At 45.3% G+C, this 21,834-nt stretch overlaps 1 pseudogene; it reads left to right on the plus strand.

The window, feature by feature from the left end:
• Positions 1–1,413: 1,413 nt before the first annotated feature.
• Positions 1,414–6,335, plus strand: LOC140195730 (Y-box-binding protein 1-like; annotated as a pseudogene).
• The last annotated feature ends 15,499 nt before the right edge of the window (positions 6,336–21,834 follow it).

Here is a 21,834-nt window from a genome sequence, read left to right on the forward strand (position 1 = left end):
GATTTTTTGCACCAGTTGAACCAATTTCAGGGGGGAAAGATTGCTAGAAGAGGATCTAGCCTACAATATTTTGAATAAACTTTCCCAGGCAAAAGTGGATATTGATTGTCTTGCAAACAGAAAAGGTTCTGCAGATGCTGGAAGAACTTAACCGGCCAGGCAGTATCTACAGAAGGGAATAAGTTGGATGAGTTGGATGATCAGCCATTATCATACTGAATGGCGGTGCAGGCTCGAAGGGCTGAATGGCCTACTCCTGCACCTATTTTCTATGTTAAGATGTCTCAGGCCGAGACACGTCATAAGAGTAATGATTTATTCCCCTCCATAGCTGGAATTTCTGGAAGCAGTTTGGAAGGCACAGGATATATACATCCCTAGGAGGAAGAAGTCTTCCAAAGGAAAGATGACACAGCCATGGCTAACAAGAGAACTCAAAGCCAACATAAAAGCCAAAGAGAGGGCATATAATAGAACAAAAATTGGTGGGAAGTTTGAGGATTGGGAAGCTTTTAAAAACCAACAGAGGCAACTAAAAATGTCATTAATAAGGTAAAGATGGAATACAAAAGCATATTAGAGAGGATACCAAAAGTTTCTTCAGATACATGAAGAGTAAAATAGTGGTTATTGGACCCCTGGAAAGTGATGCTAGAGAGGTAGTAATGGAGGAAAAGGAAATGGCAGATGAATTGAACAAGTATTTTGCATCAGAATTCACTGTGGAAGACACTAGCAGTATGGTGGAAGTTCCAGGTGTCAGGGAGCATGAAGTGTGTGAAGTTACCATTACTAGGGAGAAGGTTCTTGGGGAAACTGAAAGGTGTGAAGGTAGATAAGTCACCTGAACCAGATGATGTCCATCCCAGAGTTCTGAAAGAGGTGGTTGAAGAGATTGTGGAGGCATTAGTAATGATCTTTCAGGAATCACTAGATTCTGAAATGATTCCGGACGACTGGAAAATTACAAATGTCACTCCAGTCTTCAAGAAGGGAGAGAGGCAGAAGAAAGAAAATTATAACCCAGTTAGTCTGATCTCAGTGGTTGGGAAGATGTCAGAGTTGATTATTAGGTCTCGGTACTTGGAGGCTGTACCATATAACCTACTGTATAATATAGGACTTTATGTTGTACTAATACATCGTATTGAGCATGCACTATTAGGCGCGTATTGATCTGTATATGCGTGTTCAGATCTGGCTCAGTAAAAGCCTCTGTTAACTTAGCTCCAGTCTCTAGCATTTTTATTTATAGTTTGTTGTGTAGCCCGGCCACAGAGACAACAAATTGGCGACGAGGTAAATGAACCTGCATCGTATTGGAACGCCATGTTTTAATTGATAACGCCACTTCGAAGAGGCAGAGTGAGGCCGACAGCCTGAAAGGAAGCAGAAGTTCAGCCAGGATCGGGAATGTCGGGAGACCGAAAGAAACAGTTGGAGCCACGGCGCTTCCAGGTGAGACCACAGCCAGCGCTGAACCCCAGGACTGAGGGTCTGCCTGCCTCAACGGAGATTTAAAAAAGGAGCGACACACGCATCTAGCTAGAGTACGCTTGCGACGCTAGCAAAAAAAAAGTCACTTGAGTCAAAAACAACCGGGGTTAAATTTGGGGTTGAGTACAGAGGGGAAATTAAGAACCTGGTGCCATGGTGCGAAGACAATAACCTATCCCTCAACGTCAGCAAGATGAAGGAACTGGTTGTTGACTTCAGAAGGAGCAGCGGACTGCACGACCCTATTTACATCAGTGGTGCGCAAGTGGAACAGGTCAAAAGCTTTAAGTTCCTCGGGGTCAATATCACATATGACCTGACTTGGTCCAACCAAGCAGAGTCCACTGCCAAGAAGGCCCATCAGCACCTTCACTTCCTGAGAAAGCTAAAGAAATTTGGCCTGTCCCCTAAAACCCTCACTAATTTTTATAGATGCACTGTAGAAAGCATTCTTCTAGAGTGCATCACAACCTGGTATGGAAGTTGTCCTGTCCAAGACCGAAAGAAGCTGCAGAAGATCGTGAACACGGCGCAGCACATCACACAAACCAATCTTCCGTCCTTGGACTCACTTTACACGGCACGCTGTCGGACCAGTGCTGCCGGGATAATCAAGGACACGACCCACCCAGCCAACACACTTTTCGTCCCTCTTCCCTCCGGGAGAAGGCTCAGGAGTTTGAAGACTTGTATGGTCAGATTTGAGAACAGCTTCTTTCCATCTGTGATAAGACTGCTGAAGAGATCCTGAGCCGGATCTGGGCCGTACCCTCCAAATATCCGGACCTGCCTCTCGGTTTTTTTGTATAACCTTACTTTCCATTTTTTTATTTTCTATTTATGACTTATAATTTAAATTTTTAATATTTACTATCAATTTGTAATCCAGGGAGCGGGAAGTGCAGAATCAAATATCGCTGTGATGATTGTACGTTCTAGTATCAATTGTTTGGCGACAATAAAGAATAAAGTATAAGTTAACAAGGGACCAAGGCTGAATTAACATAAAAAGGATGGTGTTAATTGGAACCATTACAGCATTTGATCGTGGCATTGAAGACTGGGCAATTTATATTGAAAGAATAGAGTTATATTCTGATGTTAACGATGTTAATGAAGAAAAGAAAGCCAGTGTCTTACTTAGTGTAATGGGCGCGAAAACATACAGCCTGCTATGGAGCTTGTTAACCCCTGAAAAGCCAGCTGACAAAACGTTCAAGCAAATAGTAGACACTCTCCAACAGCATTTAAACCCCAAACCACTGGTCATTGCTGAAAGATTTAAATTTCACAATCAGAATCAGAGCAAAAATGAAAGCATTTCTGAATAACACACAGGTAACCTCCCACTTTCAAATCTCTTACTAACTCTTCGTTCAGTTAGTCCTGACGAAGGGTCTCAGCCTGAAATGTCGACTGTACCTCTTCCTAGAGATGCTGCCTGGCCTGCTGCGTTCACCAGCAACTTTGATGTGTGTTGCTTGAATCTCCAGCATCTGCAGAATTCCTGTTATTAGCATTTCTGAATATTGTGCTGAATTGCACAAATTATCAGAACATTGTCAATTTGGAGCTGGTCTATCAGAAGCATTGAGGGGCAAGTTAGTGTGTGGCATATACTGTGAAACCACACAGGAGAAGCTCCTGTGTGAGAAAGACCTTACATTTGAGAAAGCGTTGAACATCTCAATATCAACAGAAACAGCGGCACGGGGTGCTTCCGAGATACAACAAAAATCTCTAGAATATGCCACGAATAAAATGTCACTGCGCAGAAATGAAGGAAAGAAATGTTACTATTGTGGGAACAGGTCACATAACCCTGATTGTTGTTGGTTTAAAGATAAAGAAACTGTGGCAAACAGGGCCACACTGGCAAGGCATGCAAGGCTAGTAAACAGCAGGAAAAGGGCAAAATACAGAGAAACAAGAAACCCCAGAAAGATAATAGAACAAGGTACACAAAATGAAAGAAGGCAGTTCTGATGAAAACGGTTCTGATGAAAAGAACTCCAACGAAATTGAATTGTCTTGTCTGCAACTTTACACCGTGAAAGAGACAGATGATCGAAGAGTAATAAGGATCACTCCACAAGTGGCAGGTGTGAGACTGAAAATGGAGTTGGATACAGGGTCAGCTTTAACAGTGATCTCTGTACACAACTACAAACGACTGTTTTCTCACATACCTCTGAAATGAACTAAACTACTGCTAAAGACTTAGGCTATGTCTACACTACGCCGGATAATTTTGAAAACGCTGGTTTTGAGTAGAAACGACAGGTGCCCACACTAAGCGTTTTTCAAAATATCTCTGTCCACATTAGACGGATATTTGGGCGAATCTCCTCCTACTGGGCATGCGCAGAACACACAGAAAACAAGCGAAGAGGAAACGGTATACTTAGTGCGTGTTTGTCCAGTTACAGAGTAGAAAAACTTAAAAGGAATTGCTCTTGGCTCTCACGCAGGAGGACTTAAAACTAAAAAAAAATACTGGAGCGTATGGAGGCAACTGACAGGGAGTTCACGGACAGTATGACCCGGCTGATGACGAACGTTGAAAAACTGACTAACTCTGTTGCATTAATAAGGCACCTTGTTAAATGTATAAAACATGTCTGCATCAGTGTTATCTTGTATTTCCATATAATGTTACATTAGGCTGTTACACATCTATTGTCAGAGAAAAAAAAGGCATCCGTTAGTTTTGCGAGACCATGGATCTGCGCCTGGAAAGTCTTCACTCTCCAGGGCGCAGGCCTGGGCAAGGTTGTATGGAAGACCAGCAGTTGCCCATGCTGCAAGTCTCCCCTCTCCACGACACCAATGTTGTCCAAGGGAAGGGCATTAGGACCCATACAGCTTGGCACCAGTGTCGTCGCAGAGCAATGTGTGATTAAGTGCCTTGCTCAAGGACACAACACGCTGCCTCAGCTGGGGCTTGAACTCACGACCTTCAGGTCACTAGTCCAATGTCTTAACCACTTGGCCACATGCCCACACATTGTCAGAGAAGTACTTGCACAAATAGGTAAACCACCTTCATACAAGCAAGGACAGAAAACAGGGCAAAGTGAGTATACTTATTTATTCAGTAAGCTATGGGTCAAAATATTTGGTGAGTACATTTCTAACTCTTCTGGCTTCAGACTTGTTGCCGTCTGTTCTGAAATTGTTAGGTTCTGTAAGACACAGAATCAAATATTGCTGTGATTGTATGCTCTAGTATTAATTGTTTGGCGACAATAATGTAGTAAGAAGAAAACAATGAAATGCCGCGCTGCCACCATCTGTTCCGGCACGTCATGACAGCGGTTATAAAAAGCTCCGGTTACCCGTACACACTGCAACCGATATTAGGTGTTTTCAGATTTATTCACTCTGGAGACCGTTTCTGAAAATCTTCATTTTTGGGGGATGAAAACATCGTTTCAGTGTGGACGGAAGGTCAAAACGAAGGGAAAAAGCTTCATTTTCAAAATTATTCGGCGTAGTGTGGACGTAGTCTCACACAGGACAGAAAGTGCATCCCAAAGGTAAAATTAAAGTGACAGTGACCTTTGGAGACAACACACAGCTTCTGAACCTCTATGTACTGAAAAATGGAGGACCACTGTTGCTGGGACGTGAATGGCTCAGGAAAATCCAGTTGGATTGTCACACCATCAAGGCACTAGATGCATCAACAAAGGAGGGTAGCTCGGCAGGAAGATTTCCGCAGCTCTCCTCTCACCCATTGTCGACTATTACAATGACGAGGAGGAGCTAGGCAGTGTCAACGATGAGGACGAACGCAGTATCCATGGCCGCGACTCGAATGAAGTTACAGAGGATGCAAGGGAGACAGATACTGCCAGTAAGCAGGATGATGAAGACTACCTGGAAGTAAAAGAGCAGATGTACCAGGAGAAATTGACATCTCTCAAAAGACAGCTATAGCAGTTACAGGAAGGCACTTTGCAGGAGTATCAGAAAAGGATGAAGAAACTAGATCAACAATACAAGGAAGGAATATGAAATGCAGAGCTTTTTCTGCAACTGGAGACAGGAAAAGTGGAAAGGAATTATATTAGAGAGAAGAAAGAAGTGGAAAGAGCGCAGGAGCCCCCACCTCAGACCGGGCCAAGCTGCAACCACCTCACGCAGCCTGTCAACACCATGAGCGAGGCCAGGATGGAGCAGCAACCCGAACAGCCAGACAAACCCAAATCCCCCCGGGGAGAAGAAAGTCATCGCAACAAAGGTTCTCGGAACGGTAAAGTGGTTCAACGTACGAAATGGATACGGATTCATCAACAAGAATGATACAAAGGAAGATGTGTTTGTACATCAGACTGCTATAAAGAAGAATAATCCACAGAAATACCTCCGTAGTGTTGGAGACGGTGAAACTGTGGAGTTCGACGTAGTGAAAGGGGGAAAGGGTGCAGAAGCAGCAAACGTAACTGGTCCCAGAGGAGTTCCAGTCCAAGGAAGCTGAGATGCCACGGACAGAAATCGTTATCGTCGCTACAACCCTCGCCGCCGAGGTCCACTGCCAACAGAATATTGGAGGTGGAGAGAAAGGAGATGGAGCAGAGACAGCAACAGGTGGAGAAAACCAAGATGATCAGAATCAGCAACATCGTCCTCCTTACAGAAGACAGTGTTACCCACCTTACTTTGTTCGTCGTCACTATGGTCACTGCCCACAATATAGCGACCAGCCTCAGGGAGAAATTACTGAAGGTGGTGAAATAAATGAAAACCAGGTTGCTGGGGAAGAAGGTAAACCTAACAGTGGACAAAATCAATCCGATTCAAACAGAACAGCTTTCACACAAGGTAAATCTTGAACTAATCATTTCCTCCATTGAGAATCATACACTTAATCCTTTGCAGGAAACTTTCTTTTGCACGTATATATTTTGAATCCTCAGCCAATGTGTCTTGTTTTGCACAAAGAAGTTGGGAAACAGCATCAAAACAGAAGCAAATTCTGGCAACAAACTGTGAGGTTTCTATTGTTGTATTTTCACACTTGTGCTGAATGTGCATCTGAAGGGATTCTCCCTCTCGAGCCAGACAGATAGCACTGCAGGTAATCCTTAATGTCAGCAAAACTGTATTTTAACAGCAGCTTAAGAACAATGGAACGAACAACAGGATTTCGATCAACTGTGAATCAAATGGTGAAAGATTACTGGTAAAATACTGATCTTTCTGTGAGTCATTAGATTGCCCCGACTTTTGAATAACTAGCAAAGACAGCAGATCACCAACCACTTCTTTTGTTAGTGGCAAGTCACCTTTGAAGCAGACCATGGAAACTCTCTATGTTCAGAGGTCAACTTTCATGACTTTTATATGGAAATCTGTATTGAAACAAACAAGTTTATTGACAGACATTACCCAGAGGGGCAGAGAAGACCCCCTCCAGAGACTCAAGTTATAATTATTAAAATTATCATTATCACTTTACATTATAATTTGATATTATTAAGTTACTAAGTAAATAATTGGTAAGTGTTTGTATGTTAAGGGTACACATATTGTTTAGTGTAGTGCCCCCAATAAAAAAAAGTTGATACACTATTAAAATAAAAGGGGAGGAGTGTACCATATAACCTACTGTATAATATAGGACTACTTTACGTTGTAAAAATACATTGTATTGAGCATGCGCTATTAGGCGTGTATTGATCTGTATATGTGTGTTTAGTTCGGGTTCCATAAGTAAAAGCCTCTGTTAACTTAGCTCCATTCTGTAGCATTTTAATTTATAGTTTATTGTGTAGCCCGGCCACATAGAAAACAGGGGCCATGATAAAATAGGCTGTGTTCAGCATGGCTTCCTCAAGGGAATATCTTGCCTGACCAATCTATCAGAATTCTTTGAGGAAATAACAAGCAGGATAGACAAAGGAGAGTCAGTTGATGTTGTGTACTTGGATTTTCAGAAGGCCATTCATGAGGCTGCTTAACAAGCTACGAGCCCATGGTATTACAGGGAAGATTAAAGCATGGTCAAAGCAGTGGCTGAGTGGCAGGAGGCAAAAGAGTGGGAATAAAGGGAGCCTTTTCTGGCTGGCTGTCATGACTAGCGGTGTTCCACAGGGTTCCGTGTTGGGATCGATTCTTTTTACCTTGTATGTCAATGGTTTGGATGATGGAATTGATAGTTTTGTTGCAAAGTTAGCAGACAATATGAAGATAGGTGGAGGTGCTGGTAATTTTGAGGAAGTCGAGAGACTACGGAAGCACTAAGATTAGAAGACTGGGCAAAGAGATCGCAGATGGAATACAGAGTTGGGAAGTGTATGGCTATGCACTTTGGTAGATAAAATGAAAGACGTGACGATTTCCTAAATGGAGAGAAAATACAAAAACAAAATAGAGGCACAAAGGGACTTGGGAGTCTTTGTGCCGGATTCCCTAAAGGTTAATTTGCAGATTGAGTCTGTGGTGAGGAAGTCAAATGCATTTTAGCATTCATTTCAAGGGGACTAGAATATAAAAGCAAGGATGTAATGTTAAGACTTTATAAAGCACTGATGAGCCCTCAAATGGAGTATTGTGAGTGGTTTTGGGCCCTTATCTTGGGAAGAATGTGCTGAAACTGAAGAGAGTTCAAAAGAGGTTCATGAAAATGATTTCAGGATTGAACGGCTTGTCGTATAAAGGGTGTTTGATGGTTCTGGGCCTGTATTCACTAGAATTCAGAAAACTGAGGGGTGATCTCATTGAAATCTATCGAATGGTGAAAGGCCTTGATAGAGTGGATGTGGAGAGGATGTTTCTGATAGTGGGAGAGTCGAAGGCCAGAGGACACAGCCTCGGGATAGAGGAGTGTCCTTTTAGAACGGAGATGAGAAGGAACTTCTTCAGCCAGACAGTGGTAAATCTGTGGAATTTTTTACCAAATGCAGCTGTGGAGGCCAAGTCTTTACGTACATTTAAGGAAGAGTTTGATAGATTCTCGATTGGTCAGGACATGAAGAGATACAGGGAGAAGGCAGGAGATTGGGGCTAAGCAGAAAAATGGATCAGCCATGATGAAATGGCGGAGAAGACTCGATCGTCCAAATGGCCCAATTCTGCTCCTATATCTTATGGTCCTATGGTTTTATAGTTGAGTCCTAACTAAGGGTCTCAGCGCAGAATGTATCACTCTCCTCTATAGACACTACCTGACCTGCTGAATTCCTCCATCATTTTGTATGTTGATTGACTCTCACTGTGAATATGAATACATGTCTGAATGACAACATGAACAAACAATCACATGAGGACAGAGACACAAACTGCTGCAGACGCCAGAATCTGGAGCAAAATATTACATGCCTGAAGAGCCCAGTGGGCCCAACAGCATCTGTGGACATAAAGGCATGGCCGATGTTTTCGGTTGGGACCGAGAGGAAGGGTAGTCAGTATATACCAAACAGATGGGGAAAGGCGAGATGGGGCTGGTAGCTCATGGTGGTTGAGCAGAAACAATGAGCAAACAGAGCCAGCTAGGGAAGTTTGGGACTGATGCAGAGCAAGAGGAGTGGACAAATTCCAAACAATATTTGTACAGAGACCTGAGATCAATTCCCCCGGCTGTCTGTGATGAGTTTGTACAGTGATCTGGGTTCATTTCCCCCCATTGTCTGTGATGAGTTTGTACAGTGACTGGGGTTCATTTCCCCCCGCTGTCTGTGATGAGTTTGTACAGTGATCTGGGTTCATTTCCCCCCGCTGTCTGTAATGAGTTTGTACAGTGATCTGGGTTCATTTCCCCCCGCTGTCTGTGATGGGTTTGTACAGTGACTGGGGTTCATTTCCCTCCGCTGTCTGTGATGGGTTTGTACAGTGATTTGAGATCAATTCCCACCACTCTCTATGAGCACTTTGTACGTTCTTCCCATTACCACATGGGTTTCCTCCAGATTTATTTATTCATTTAGCCCTTCTTGCCCTTCAAGCTACGCCGCCCAGAAATCCCCCAGTTTAATCCTACCTAGCCTTATCACGGGACAATTTACAATGACCAATTAACCTTCCAACTGGCACGACTTTGGACTTGGGAGGTAACGGGAGCATACAGAGGAAAGGTGAAGAACGCACAAACTCCTTATCGGCAGTGGCGGGAATTAAATCCAGGTCGCTGGTCCTGTACAGAGCTGCTCCTACCCTACCGGCCCAGAACCAGTTGCTCCAGATTCCTCCTATGGTGTGGGCTCATGGGGCACTGGTGCCTGTTACCATGCTGTATCTCTTAAATAAAATATAACTCAGAATAAATATTGTTTCAGCCTCTACCACAATCCTGGCAGTGCACTCCAGATACCTACCACTCTGTGTAACAGAAACTTACCTCTGACATCTCGTCTAAATTTTCTTCCACACACCTTAAAAGGATTTCCTCTGGTGTTAGCCATGTGGAAAATAAGTCCACTCTATCCATCCCTCTTATAATCTTAAAGACAGAGTCGTGGTTAAACTCAGCCTGCTTTGAACTGATAGGAATGCCTTCTGATTGAAAACCTGGAAATGGCCCAAACTTCTTCATCCTCTTGTGACGCCTCTGTCATCCAGGTACTTAAAAGAAATACCAGGATGCGTTAGTGACGTGGGCAGAGGCAGTAAGAGAGTGCAACATTCATCAAGTCCTCAGCCGAGCCAGCCAAAGGCATAGCATCAACTGTCACATCTCAATGTAATGTTCCAGCCAGAAATTCTTCAAAACTCTTTTTTATGGCATGGGACTGCTGGCAAAGGTGTTTCAACTTTCAATTAATACGACATGAATCACTGCACTTTTGGGAACTATTCCAATCAACCTGATGTGATGAATTTTATAGACAGAGGAATTAGCTCAGGTTTGGAATCGTCTGCATGTTGATAATTTTCCACACATATTACACCAATGTTTTGAAGATAACTTGTTACTTGTACTTCCTTCTCTGTGCCAAATGTTTCCTGCAGTGGATTTAAACTTTTCATCGAAGAAGCAAAATTTAGTTTAGTAGGAAATGTTTGTGGGGTTGTTCACCAAGCCTGGCGATTAGGTCGCAAATGTTTTGTCACCAGTTGAGGTGACATCATCAGTGCGCAATTGAGTGATGTTTCTGCCGAGTGCCCCCGTTTATATTGGTCCATCTTGTTGTTCTGATTGATTGACTGTTGTGATGTCCATTAGGCTCCACTGGGTCCCGGCCAATCAGATCACTGAATGATCTCAGCTGGCCCATATCCCTGGTTATCTGTCGTTGTGAGCATTGGTTCCTCAGGTGTTCACTTCTCACCCTTCAGCCCCGACCCTGCAGGCACACAGACTTGTGTAATGGCTTCTTTGTAACGTTTCACTGCTAAGGCTAATGTAATGGCTTCTCTGTAATGTTCACTGCTGAGGTAACGGATTCTCTGTAGCAGCAATGTTTGGGTTATGGCTGGAGATAACAAGACTGTAGTGTGCATGTTCGCCAATCGGAGATTGTTGTTTTGTCTTGTGTATCTGGAAGGATGTTGTCTTAGCGGTCTTTTGTCGAGGAGACATGAAGAGGGAAGACGTGTGTGGAGAGAGCAGGTAGACCGCTGGACGGAGTGGACTGGGATCTGAGGGTCCGAAAGTCAGCGACATTCGGAGGAGATCGATGGTGGAAGAATGACTACTGCGTGAGCTCCAACGTAACTTTGACTTGACTTGGGGCCTGTTTTATTTTCATTATGAAGCCTATATTCATGTTAAGATTCATAAAGTTCAATCATTTAATTGCATATGGTGTACTGTCTGATATTTTGCATTGTGAGTTTGTAACTGGGGGTACATTACACAGCATCCACACAAACGTGATTACCCGGTTTGGCGGAGCCGAAGCCTGTTTCCCTAGATGAACACAAGCTGGGCGAGTCTAAGGGTTACAACTGTGGGGGATATGTCCGGGATTGATTCCGTTGAATGCTGTGTGATTGCCCTGTTTAAAACTGTGCTGGTATGGATGTTGCTGGGGTAGAGCAGTGGTGTGCTTCCTTGGGGTTGCCGGTAATTAATGCTTGTGTTTTGAGTGAGGTGGATATTCATACCCCAGATGAATTGTTAATTCGATTCTTGAGTTGGTTAAAGCTGTTGGCAAAGCTGAAATCGTAGCACGAAGGTTTGATAAAATGGCGGGCTCAGACCTTGTTGTAGTTCAGACTAGCGCTGACGTAATGGCAGTGGGACTACCAGAGTCTATCGGTGCCCTAGGTGAGGTGGGGCTATGGCCTGTCCATACTGTCAGGGAGGAGGAGAAGGGAGCCCAGCAGGCTGGGTCACAAGCTGAGTTGCCCGCAGTCAGGGGCGGAGATTTCAGAGACAGAGCTCTATCGTTTCTGAGGAGTGAGGGGAAAGATTTGGAAAGTCGGATTTGGGAAGTTTAATTAGTTCCCGTCCCCCAGTGAAGAGTAAGGGTTCTGAGTTGGCATCAGCCCTTACCTCCCTGGCGAATAAGTGGCCCAGTGCACAGGCAGCAGGGCCCCGCTGGCGCCCACCCCCGAGGGGGAAGAGAAGTATGAGATGTGGGTGGAGCAGACCTCTCAGTTGTTAGATGAGTGGCAGTGCTCTGATGACGAAAAGTGACGGAGATTGGTTAAAAGTTTGAAGGGGTTGGCGGCCAATGTAGTAAGAGCCGTGAAGGTTAAACTTCCCGCGGGTCATGGAGAAGATGATGGGGGACATGAACTTGCTTGGGGTGTTGGTGTATTTGGATGACCTCATAGTATTTGGATCCACCTTGGAAGAACATGAAGCAAGGCTACTGAAGGTGCTCGGCTGCCTGAAAGCTGAAGGGTTAAAACTTCCCCTAGATAAGTGCCAGCTCTGCAAGACGTCTGTTAGCTATGTCGGATATATAATCTCACAGAATGGATTAGCTACAGATCCGGCTAAGATAGAAGCAGTGACCACTTGGCCAAGGCCCCAGACTGTGAGCGCTCTGCACTCGTTCCTTGGGTTCTGTGGTTATTATCGGAGATTTGTGACTGGCTACGCCAAAGTGAGTCACCCCTTGTATCAGCTTCTGTGTGGTTACCCTCCCTTGGGGAACAAAGGGAGGGGGAGAAAAGGAGAGGACTGTGGAGAATATCTAAACCCGTCGGAGTCCTTTGGACAGAGGTGGGATGTAAAATGTGAGGAGGCTTTTCAGTCATTGAAGGAGCTGCTGACCCAGGCGTTGGTGCTGGCTTTTGTGGACCCCCTATTGCCGTATGTACTGCACACAGATGCCAGCCGAAAGGGTTTAGGGGGCGTACTGTATCAGGATCAGGGCACCAGGTTGAGGCCTGTGGCGTTTGTCAGCCGGAGTTTGTCGCCCTCCGAGAGAAACTATCCCACCCACAATTTGGAATTCCTGGCATTGAAATGGGCGGTAGTTGATAAGCTGAGGGATTATCTCTACGGGGCCAAGTTCGAGGTGAGGACGGACAACAACTCCCTAACTTATATCCCAACCTCAGTGAAACTGGATGCCACAGGCCATCGGTGGTTGGCAGCGTTGTCTGCCTATGATTTCAGCCTGAAGTACTGGCCGGGGAGCCGGAACATTGATGCAGATGCTTTGTCCCGACGGGTGCATGAGGGACTGGACAGGGACGAAGAGTGGGAGAGCATTCCTGCCCTGGGGTGAAGGCCATGTGTCAGTTCACCATCACCATGAAGGCTGAGGAAAAGGAGAGGCAGGATCAAGCAGTGGATCAATTGGGAGCTTCTGATGACGCCATACCCCAAGTTTACTGTAACCTGACTGCTCTGAAGACAAATCAATTGCCAGAATTGAGCTTTGGGGAAGTGGCAACTGCTCAGCGAGATGATCCAGGCATTGGCACTATTTGGTCTGCAGTCGAAAAGGGAGACATGGCTCAGGCGGAGAAGACAAAACACATTTTGGTGCCTCCATTACTGAAAGAATGGCCTCGGTGAAGAACCAGATCTTATACCGGGTCACGTCACCCCCGGACCAGCCTTGGCATTGCCAGCTGGTTCTGCCTGAGAAGTATTGGAGGATTGCGTTGAAGTCACTTCATGATGATTCTGGACATTTGGGGGTGGAAAAGACCAATGGATTGCTCAGAGACCTGTTTTACTGGCCCCGAATGAAGTCGGAGGTTGAAGAATACTGCAAGTTGTGCATTCGCTGCATACGGCAGAAGACACTGCCTACGCGGGCAGCTCCTTTGTCCCACTGGCAGAGTGCAGGGTCCCTGGACCTGGGTGTGTATGGATTTCCTGTCCATAGAACCAGATGCCAGCAACACGGCAAATGTCTTCAACCACTGCACCAGATATGCTCGGGCTTTTCCTACAAAGGACCAGAGGGCGACAACAGTGGCAAAAGTGTTATGGGAGAAGTATTTCTTTTATTATGGCCTTCCCAGGCAGGTACATAGTGACCAACGACGGGACTTCGAGAGCAGACTCATCTATGAGTTACTGGGCATGCTTGGAGTTGAGAAGTCGAGGACCACGCCCTATCACCCGCAGGGCGATCCCCAGCCTGAGAGGTTTAATCGGACCTTGAATGACATGCTCTGGATCCTGGAGATCAGCAAGAAGAGCAGGTGGAATCAGCATATTGGGCGTCTGGTTCACTGTTACAACTGTACATGAAATGAAGCTACTGGGTACTTGCCATATTATCTGATATTTGGGCACGAGGCGAGGTTGCCCATTGACCTTTGTTCTGGGACTGACGAGGGCGACTTACCACCAAAGCCTTATCTGAAGTATGTGTCTGATATGAGAAGAGAGCTGAAAAGAGCTTATGAATTGGCTGAGGTCGCGGCCGCCAAGCAGAATCAGGGAAATAAGAGGAGGTATGATCAGAAAGTGAGATTCTCCCAACTCCTGCCGGGAGACCGAGTTCTCATAAGGAATTTGCGGCTACCTAGGAAGCACAAGTTGGCTGACCGCTGGGCGGCCACACCCTATGTAGTGGAAAGTCAGGTGTCAAACCCACCAGTTTTCCAGGTGAAACCAGAGGAGGGGAATGGCCCTGTCAAGATTCTCCATCGGAACCACCTGTTGCCCCTGGGACAAGAGGCGCAGGTAGACCCAGAGCCCGACTTGGAGCCTACACCTCGTAAGAGGACTCTGCGAAAACGCAGGGCGACTGCAGGGCCCACAGTGGGAGAGACTGGGCTGGGCCCCGCCCATGAGAGGGATACTGATTCGGAGGATGATGATCTGGATGTGTGGTAGATACATGCTGTTCGCTAACTCCCCATTGATTGAGGAAGAGACTCCTGGCCCTTCTCCCACTGAGTCAGGTGAAGTTGGGGGGCAGGGGTGGGGTTGCTATCCGTGGGCAGACTGGGTTACAGCGGGACCCTGAAGGAGAGGAAGCAGGGCCTGGACATGGGACAGAGGGCTCCGAGTTGCAGGGGGGCATGAGTGATAGATCGAGGGAGGACTCGCCAAGTAGACTCGAAGTATCCCCAGTAGCGTCTGAGCCCAAAGAGTTATGTGAGGAGGTACAGAGGTCTCAGAGAATTGGGAGACCACTGGATAGGTTGGCCTATGTTGTGCCTAGGGAACGGGGCATAATATCTACTGTTTTGGGGAGCTATGTCACTGTCTTTTGCACCTGGATCGGGCTTTGTGTTTGCAGGAAGGGCTGACGAATTATCTCAACGTCATGAGGACATGACTAAATTTGGTGGGGGGAGAATGTAATGACTTCTTTGTAATGTTTCATGGCTAAGGCTAATGTAATGACTTTTCTGTAATGTTTACTGCTGAGGTAACGGTTTCTCTGTAGCAGCAATGTTTGGGTTATGGCTGGAGATAACAGGACTGTAGTATGCACGTTAGCCAATCAGAGATTGTTGTTTTGTCTTGTGTATCTGGAAGGATGTTGTCTTTCGCGGTTTTTTGTCGAGGAGAGATGAAGAGGGAAGACGCGTGTGGAGAGAGCTGATAGACCGTCGGATGGAGTGGACGGGGATCTGAGGGTCCGAAGGTCAGCAATGCTCGGAAGAGATCAATGGTGGAAGAATGACTACTGAGTGAGCTCCAACGTGACTTTGACTTGACTTGGGCCCTGTTTTATTTTCATTATGAAGCCTATATTCATATTAAGATTCATAAAGTTCAATCATTTAATTGCATATGGTGTACTGTCTGATATTTTGCATTGTGAGTTTGTAACGGGGGGTACATTACACAGCATCCACACGAACGTGATTACCCAGTTTGGCGGGGCCGAAGGCTGTTTCCCCGAGATAAACACGATCTGGGTGAGCCTGAGGGTCACACTTGCAAATTGTGTCCAGTTTAATATGCAACACACATCAAAGTTGCTGGTGAACGCAGCAGGCCAGGCAGCATCTATAGGAAGAGGTGCAGTCGATGTTTCAGGCCGAGACCCTTCGTCAGGACAGTTTAATATGCTTGTTAATAGAGTCTTCCGTTGAAAACCAAGCTTCTAAGAATTCTCGTGATTTCTTGTTTTGTGCTTCTGCCAGGATTCTTGTAGTTTCCCAATTGAACTTATATCTTTCTTGGTGTTCGTGTACTGAGATGAGTGATAGGATCATGTCTTCTTATGGCAATATAGGCTCATGGATAGTTTTGATGTTTTTTATCTTTCATTCTTTGGGGCTTCATGTTTTGTGGAGGTCTGCGAAGAATAAGAGTTTCAGGTTGTAGGACTTTTTACTCTCCTCCCATCCGGTAGGCGCTACAGGAGGCTCCGCTCCCGCACCAGCAGGCACAGGAAGAGCTTCTTCCCTGAGGCTGTGACCCTGCTGAACCTCACATCACAGCACTAAGCAGTATTGCACCCATATCGTACTGTCTCAGTACTTTTATATTTGTGTACTTACTTTTTATTTGCAGTTATTTTTTAAATAACACTATTCTTTGCATTTCTGGTCAGATGCTAACTGCATTTCATTGGCTTTGTATCTGTACTCGGCACAAAGACAATAAGGTTGAATCTAATCTAGTCTAATACATTCTCTGATATTAAATTGAACTATTTGAAACAATTGAAAGAGAAATAGGTACTGTTTCAGGTCTGGGGCCTTCCTTCAGAACTCAGACTGCGGAACACTGACAGTAGAGAGGTACAGGAGAGAGAGAGCAACTAAAGCTATTTTTGGCCCACCTACTCATGGTCAAGCCCCTCTCAAAACTCAAGGAAGAACTCAAGGAAGCCATCAAAACCTTGAAAAACAACAAGTCTGCTGGACTCAATGGAATACCAGCCGAGGTCTACAAAATTGGACGTAACTCGCTTTATTATCAACTGCATCAACTTCTCATCAAGATCTGGATAAATGAAGACGTACCAGCAGACTTTAGAGACTCAGCAATCGTTACCATCTACAAAAGGAAAGGCGATCGATCCGAATGCGGAAACTATCGTGGAATTTCCCTGTTAGCAACAGCAGGAAAGATCCTCACCCGCATCATGAATAACTGGCTCAAGCCTTTAGCTGAGAAGATCCTTCCGGAGACACAAACCAGTTTTAGACCATCACGTGGAGCAATTGACATGATCTTCACAATGCGACAACTACCAAGAAAAATGTCGTGAACAACTTCAACCTTTGTACATGGCATTCATCGACCTCACCAAAGCCTTTGACTCAGTATCAAGGGAACTCCTATGGGATGTCCTATCCACCTATGGATGCCCTGAAAAGTACATTTGAATCCTGAGACTCCTCCACGATGGCATGCTTGCCACAGTCATGGTCAGCAACAGTAACTGTGAGCCTTTTCAAGTTAGATCAGGAGTAAAACAGGGATGCGTGATTGCCCCTGCTTTGTTCACCATCTTCATTGCGACAATCATCCACATTATCAAGGACGACCTACCCCCAGGAATGGAAATTGTCTATAGAACAGATGGCAGACTTTTCAATCTTGCCCATCTCAAATCCAAAAACAAGACATCCATGAGTTCCCTCATCGAGTTCCAATACGCAGATGACAACAGTGTTGCAGCTCTTTCAGAAAACCACCTACAACAGATTCTGACTGCCTTCAACCGTGCATACACGAAACTTGGACTTACCATCAATTCCAAGAAGTCTCAGATCATCTACCAACCTTCACCAATTGAGACAAATCGGATAGAACCATCAATTCAACTTGGCGAAACAACCCTGGAAATCGTGGACCACTTTCCGTATCTTGGAAGCCACCTCTCCTCCAACGTCGACCTTAATGACGAGATCCAACATCGTCTTAAATGCGCTGGAACAGCTTTTGGACATCTCCGAACAAGAGTCTTTCATGACTGTGACATCCGAACAGACACCAAAATGTTAGTGTACAAAGCAGTGGTAATCCCAACGCTCCTGTATGCATCAGAAACCTGGACAACACACCGACGACATCTGAAGGCACTTGTAAAGTTCCATCAACGCTGTCTTCGAAACATCTTAAATATCAGCTGGGAAGATAGAAGAACCAATGTCAGCATGCTAAATGAAGCAAAAACAACAAGCATTGAAGCCTATGTCATCAAGAACCAACTAAGATGGAGCGGTCATGTTGTTCGGATGAAAGACGAACGTCTGCCGAAATCTTCTACTCCCAGCTTAAAGAAGGCAAATGTAAAAGAGGCGGACAACAGAAGAGATTCAAAGACGTCTTAAAAGCTAACATGAAGAAATGTAACATCGACATCAACAATTGGGAAACCAATGCCAAAGACAGGAAACTCTAACAAGCCATCACCTGAGAAGGAACAGCAACTTTCGAAGCTAACAGATGTGCAGAATTAGAAGAAAATGGAAAGAGAGGCAGCAACAACCAAAGCCCGATCTGCCATCTGGAGCTACCTGTCCTGAATGCGGAAGAACTTTCAAAGCCAAGATTGGACTCATAAGCCACTTGAGAGCCCAGAAGTAGATCAACAGAACGAAGACCATCATCCTTGACCTCCAGGGATAGCCACGATGACAGGAGAGAGATCTGAACAAGAATCCACATCACAGGTAGGTGAAAGGAGCTACTTTTTAATCAGGGCAGCAATCAAGATTTTGAAGGCAGAGTTTCGCAGCAGTTTTTCTGATTGGAGGAGTGACCAATTGGCAAGAGGGATTCATTAGAAAGGGCCAATAAGTATAATTCAAGTGCAAGCCGAGCGGCCATTCTATTGAGTGGCTTTGACTCATCAGGTTTGGGTGAGATAGATTGACTTGTATGTTGCTTTCTTTCTGTCCTTAACTATTCATTCATCATCTGAAGATTAGCAAGAATGGCTCCAGGGGCAGTGTCCTGTACTGTGTGTGGGATGTGGGAAGTCTGGGAGGGTCCGACACGCAGCTCCTGAGAGAACGTATTAAGGAACTGGAGCTGTAGCTCGATGACCTTCGACTTATACAGGAGAAGGAGGAGGTGATAGACAGGAGCGACAGGGAGGTAGTTACCCCCCAGGTAGCAGGAGACAGGTAACTGGGTGACCGTCAGGAGAAGGAATGGAAATGAGCAGCCAGTACAGAGTACACATGTGGTTGTTCCATTCAATAATAAATATATAACTTTTGATACTATTGAGGGGAACAACCTACCGGGGGGTGGGGGGAAGCCACAGTGACCGGGTCACTGGTGCTGTGGCTCAGAAGAGCAGAGAGGTGAGGAGGACTGCCGTATAGATAGGAGATTCCTTAGTCAGAGGAACAGAGATGAGCTTCCGTGGATGTGACAGAGACATCAGATGGTATGCCGCCTCCCCTGGTGGCAAGGTCAGGGATGTCTCAGATCGTGTCCATTGCTTTCTCAAGGACAAGAGTGAGCAGCCAGGGGTTTTGGTACATATTGGCCAGGAGGTGAGGAGGTCCTGAAGAGAAACTTTCCGGAGCTAGGTAGAAAGCTGGGAAACTGGACCTCCGGGGTAGTAATTTATGGATTGCTGCCTGTGCCATGTGACAGTAAGAGTAAGAATAGGGTGCTCTGGCAGATGAACGCGTGGCTGAAGAATCATTGCAGGGGGCAGAGGTGCAGATTTATGGATCATCGGAATCTCATATGGGGAAGATATGACCTGCACAAAAGGGATGGGTTACACCTGAACCAGAGGGGGTCCAATGTCCTTGCGGGCAGGTTGGCTAGAGTTGTTCAGGTGGGTTTAAACTAATTTGGTAGGGGGATGGGAACTGGAGTGATAGTGCTAAAGTGAGGTAGATGGCTTACAAGCAGGGGCAATGTGTAGTGAGACTCCTGACAAGGAGAGGCTGATAATAGGGCAGAATTGCAGTCAACAGGATGAGTTGCAATGTAAATGGTGGGCAAAATTGAAAAAGGTGAATATAGGACTAAAGATGTTATATTCGAATATGTGGAGTATTTGAATTAAGGTCAATGAACTTGTAACACAGTTACAGATACTGGAACTCTAGAACACCACAGCACAGTATAGGCCCTTCGGCCCTCGATGTTGTGCCGACTCATATATTCCTTAAAAAAAAGTACTAAACCCACACTACTCCATAACCCTCTATTTTTCTTTCATCCACGTGCTTGTCCAAGATGCTCTTAAATACCCCTCATGTTTTAGCCTCCATCACCATTCCTGGCAAGTCATTCCACAACCCTCTATGTAAAAAAAACTTACCCCTGATGTCTCCCCTAAACTTCCCTCCCTTAACTTTGTACATATGCCCTCTGATGTTTGCTATTTGTGCTCTGGGAAACAGGTACTGGCTATCCACCCTATCTATGCCTCTCATAATCTTGTAGACCTCTATCAAGTCCCCTCTCATCCTTCTACGCTCCAAAGAGAAAAGTCCCAGCTCTGCTAACCTTGCCTCATAAGACTTGTTTTCCAATCCAGGCAACATCCTGGTAAATCTCCTCTGCACCCTCTCCATAGCTTCCACATCCTTCCTATAAAGAGGTGACCAGAACTGAACACAAGAGATTTATAGAGCTGCAACGTGACCTCTCTACTCTTGAACTCAATCCCCCATTAATGAAGCCTATCAACTCATAGGTCTTCTTAACTATCCTATCAACCTGTGCAGCGACCTTGAGGGATGTATGGATTTGAACCCCAAGATCCCTCTGTTCGTCCACTCTCTTAAGTAACCGACCATTAACCCTGTACTCAGCCTTCTGGTTTGTCCTCCCAAAATGCATCATCTCACACTTATCCGGATTGAACTCCATCTGCTACTTTTCTGCCCAACTCTGCATCCTGTCTATATCCTCTTGTAACCTTTGACAACCTACAGCTCCATCCATAACTCCTCCAATCTTCGTGTCATCCACAAACTTACTCACCCATCCTTCTGCCTCTTCATCCAGGTCATTTATAAAAATCACAAAGAGCAGGGGTCCCAGGATAGATCCTTGTGGCACTCCATTAGTCACCAACCTCCAGGCAGAACACTTTCCTTCCACTATTACCCTCTGATTTCTTCCTGCAAGCCTACTTTTTATCCAAACAGCCAAGGTTCCACTGATCCCATGCCTCAGACTTTCTGGATGAGTCTCTCGTGGGGCACCTTGTTAAATGCCTTGCTAAAATCCATGTAGACCACATCTACCACCCGACCCTCATCAGTCTCTTTTCAAAAAACTCAATTAGGTTCGTGAGGCACGATCTTCCCTTCACAAAGCCATGTTGACCATCCTTGAGTAGACTGTACTTCTCCAAATGCTCGTAGATCCTATCCTTAAGAATCCTCTCCAATAGTTTGAATACCACTGATTTAAGACTCACCGGTCTATAATTCCCAGGATTCTCCCTATTACCTTTTTTAAACAAGGGAACTATATTTGCCAAGTATATTTGCTCAGATTGCCAAGTATGATGTTGTAGACATCACTGAATCCTGGCTGAAAGAAGATTATAGCTGGGAACTTAATGTCCAAGCATGCACATTGTCTCGAAAGGGCCGGCAGGAAGGCAGAGTAGATGGTATGGCTGTGTTGGTAAAAAATGAAATGAAATGATTAGAAAGAGGTGACATGGGGTCGGAAGGTATTGAATTATTGTGGGTAGAACTAAGGAATTGCAAGAGTAAAAAGACCCCGATGTAAGTTATATACAGATTCCTCCCAAAAAGGATGTGGTCTGCAAGTTGCAATGGGAAATAGAAAATGTATGCCAAAAGGGCAATGTTACAATAGTCATGAGGTATTTCAATATGCAGGTAGAATTGGTGCTGGATTCCAAAAGGGAGCATTTCTATAGTGTCTATGAGATGGCTTTTTAGATCAGCTTGTAGTTGAGACAACTAGGGGATCAGCTATTTTGGACTGGGTGTTATGCAATGAACTGGAATAGATTAGAGAGCTTAGGGTAAAAGAACCCTTTAGGGAAACTGACCATAATATGATTGAACTCGCCCTGAATTTTGAGAAGCAGAAGCTAA

This window comes from Mobula birostris, chromosome 3 (genome assembly GCF_030028105.1).
Source record: "Mobula birostris isolate sMobBir1 chromosome 3, sMobBir1.hap1, whole genome shotgun sequence".
Classification (NCBI taxonomy): Eukaryota; Metazoa; Chordata; class Chondrichthyes; order Myliobatiformes; family Myliobatidae; genus Mobula; species Mobula birostris.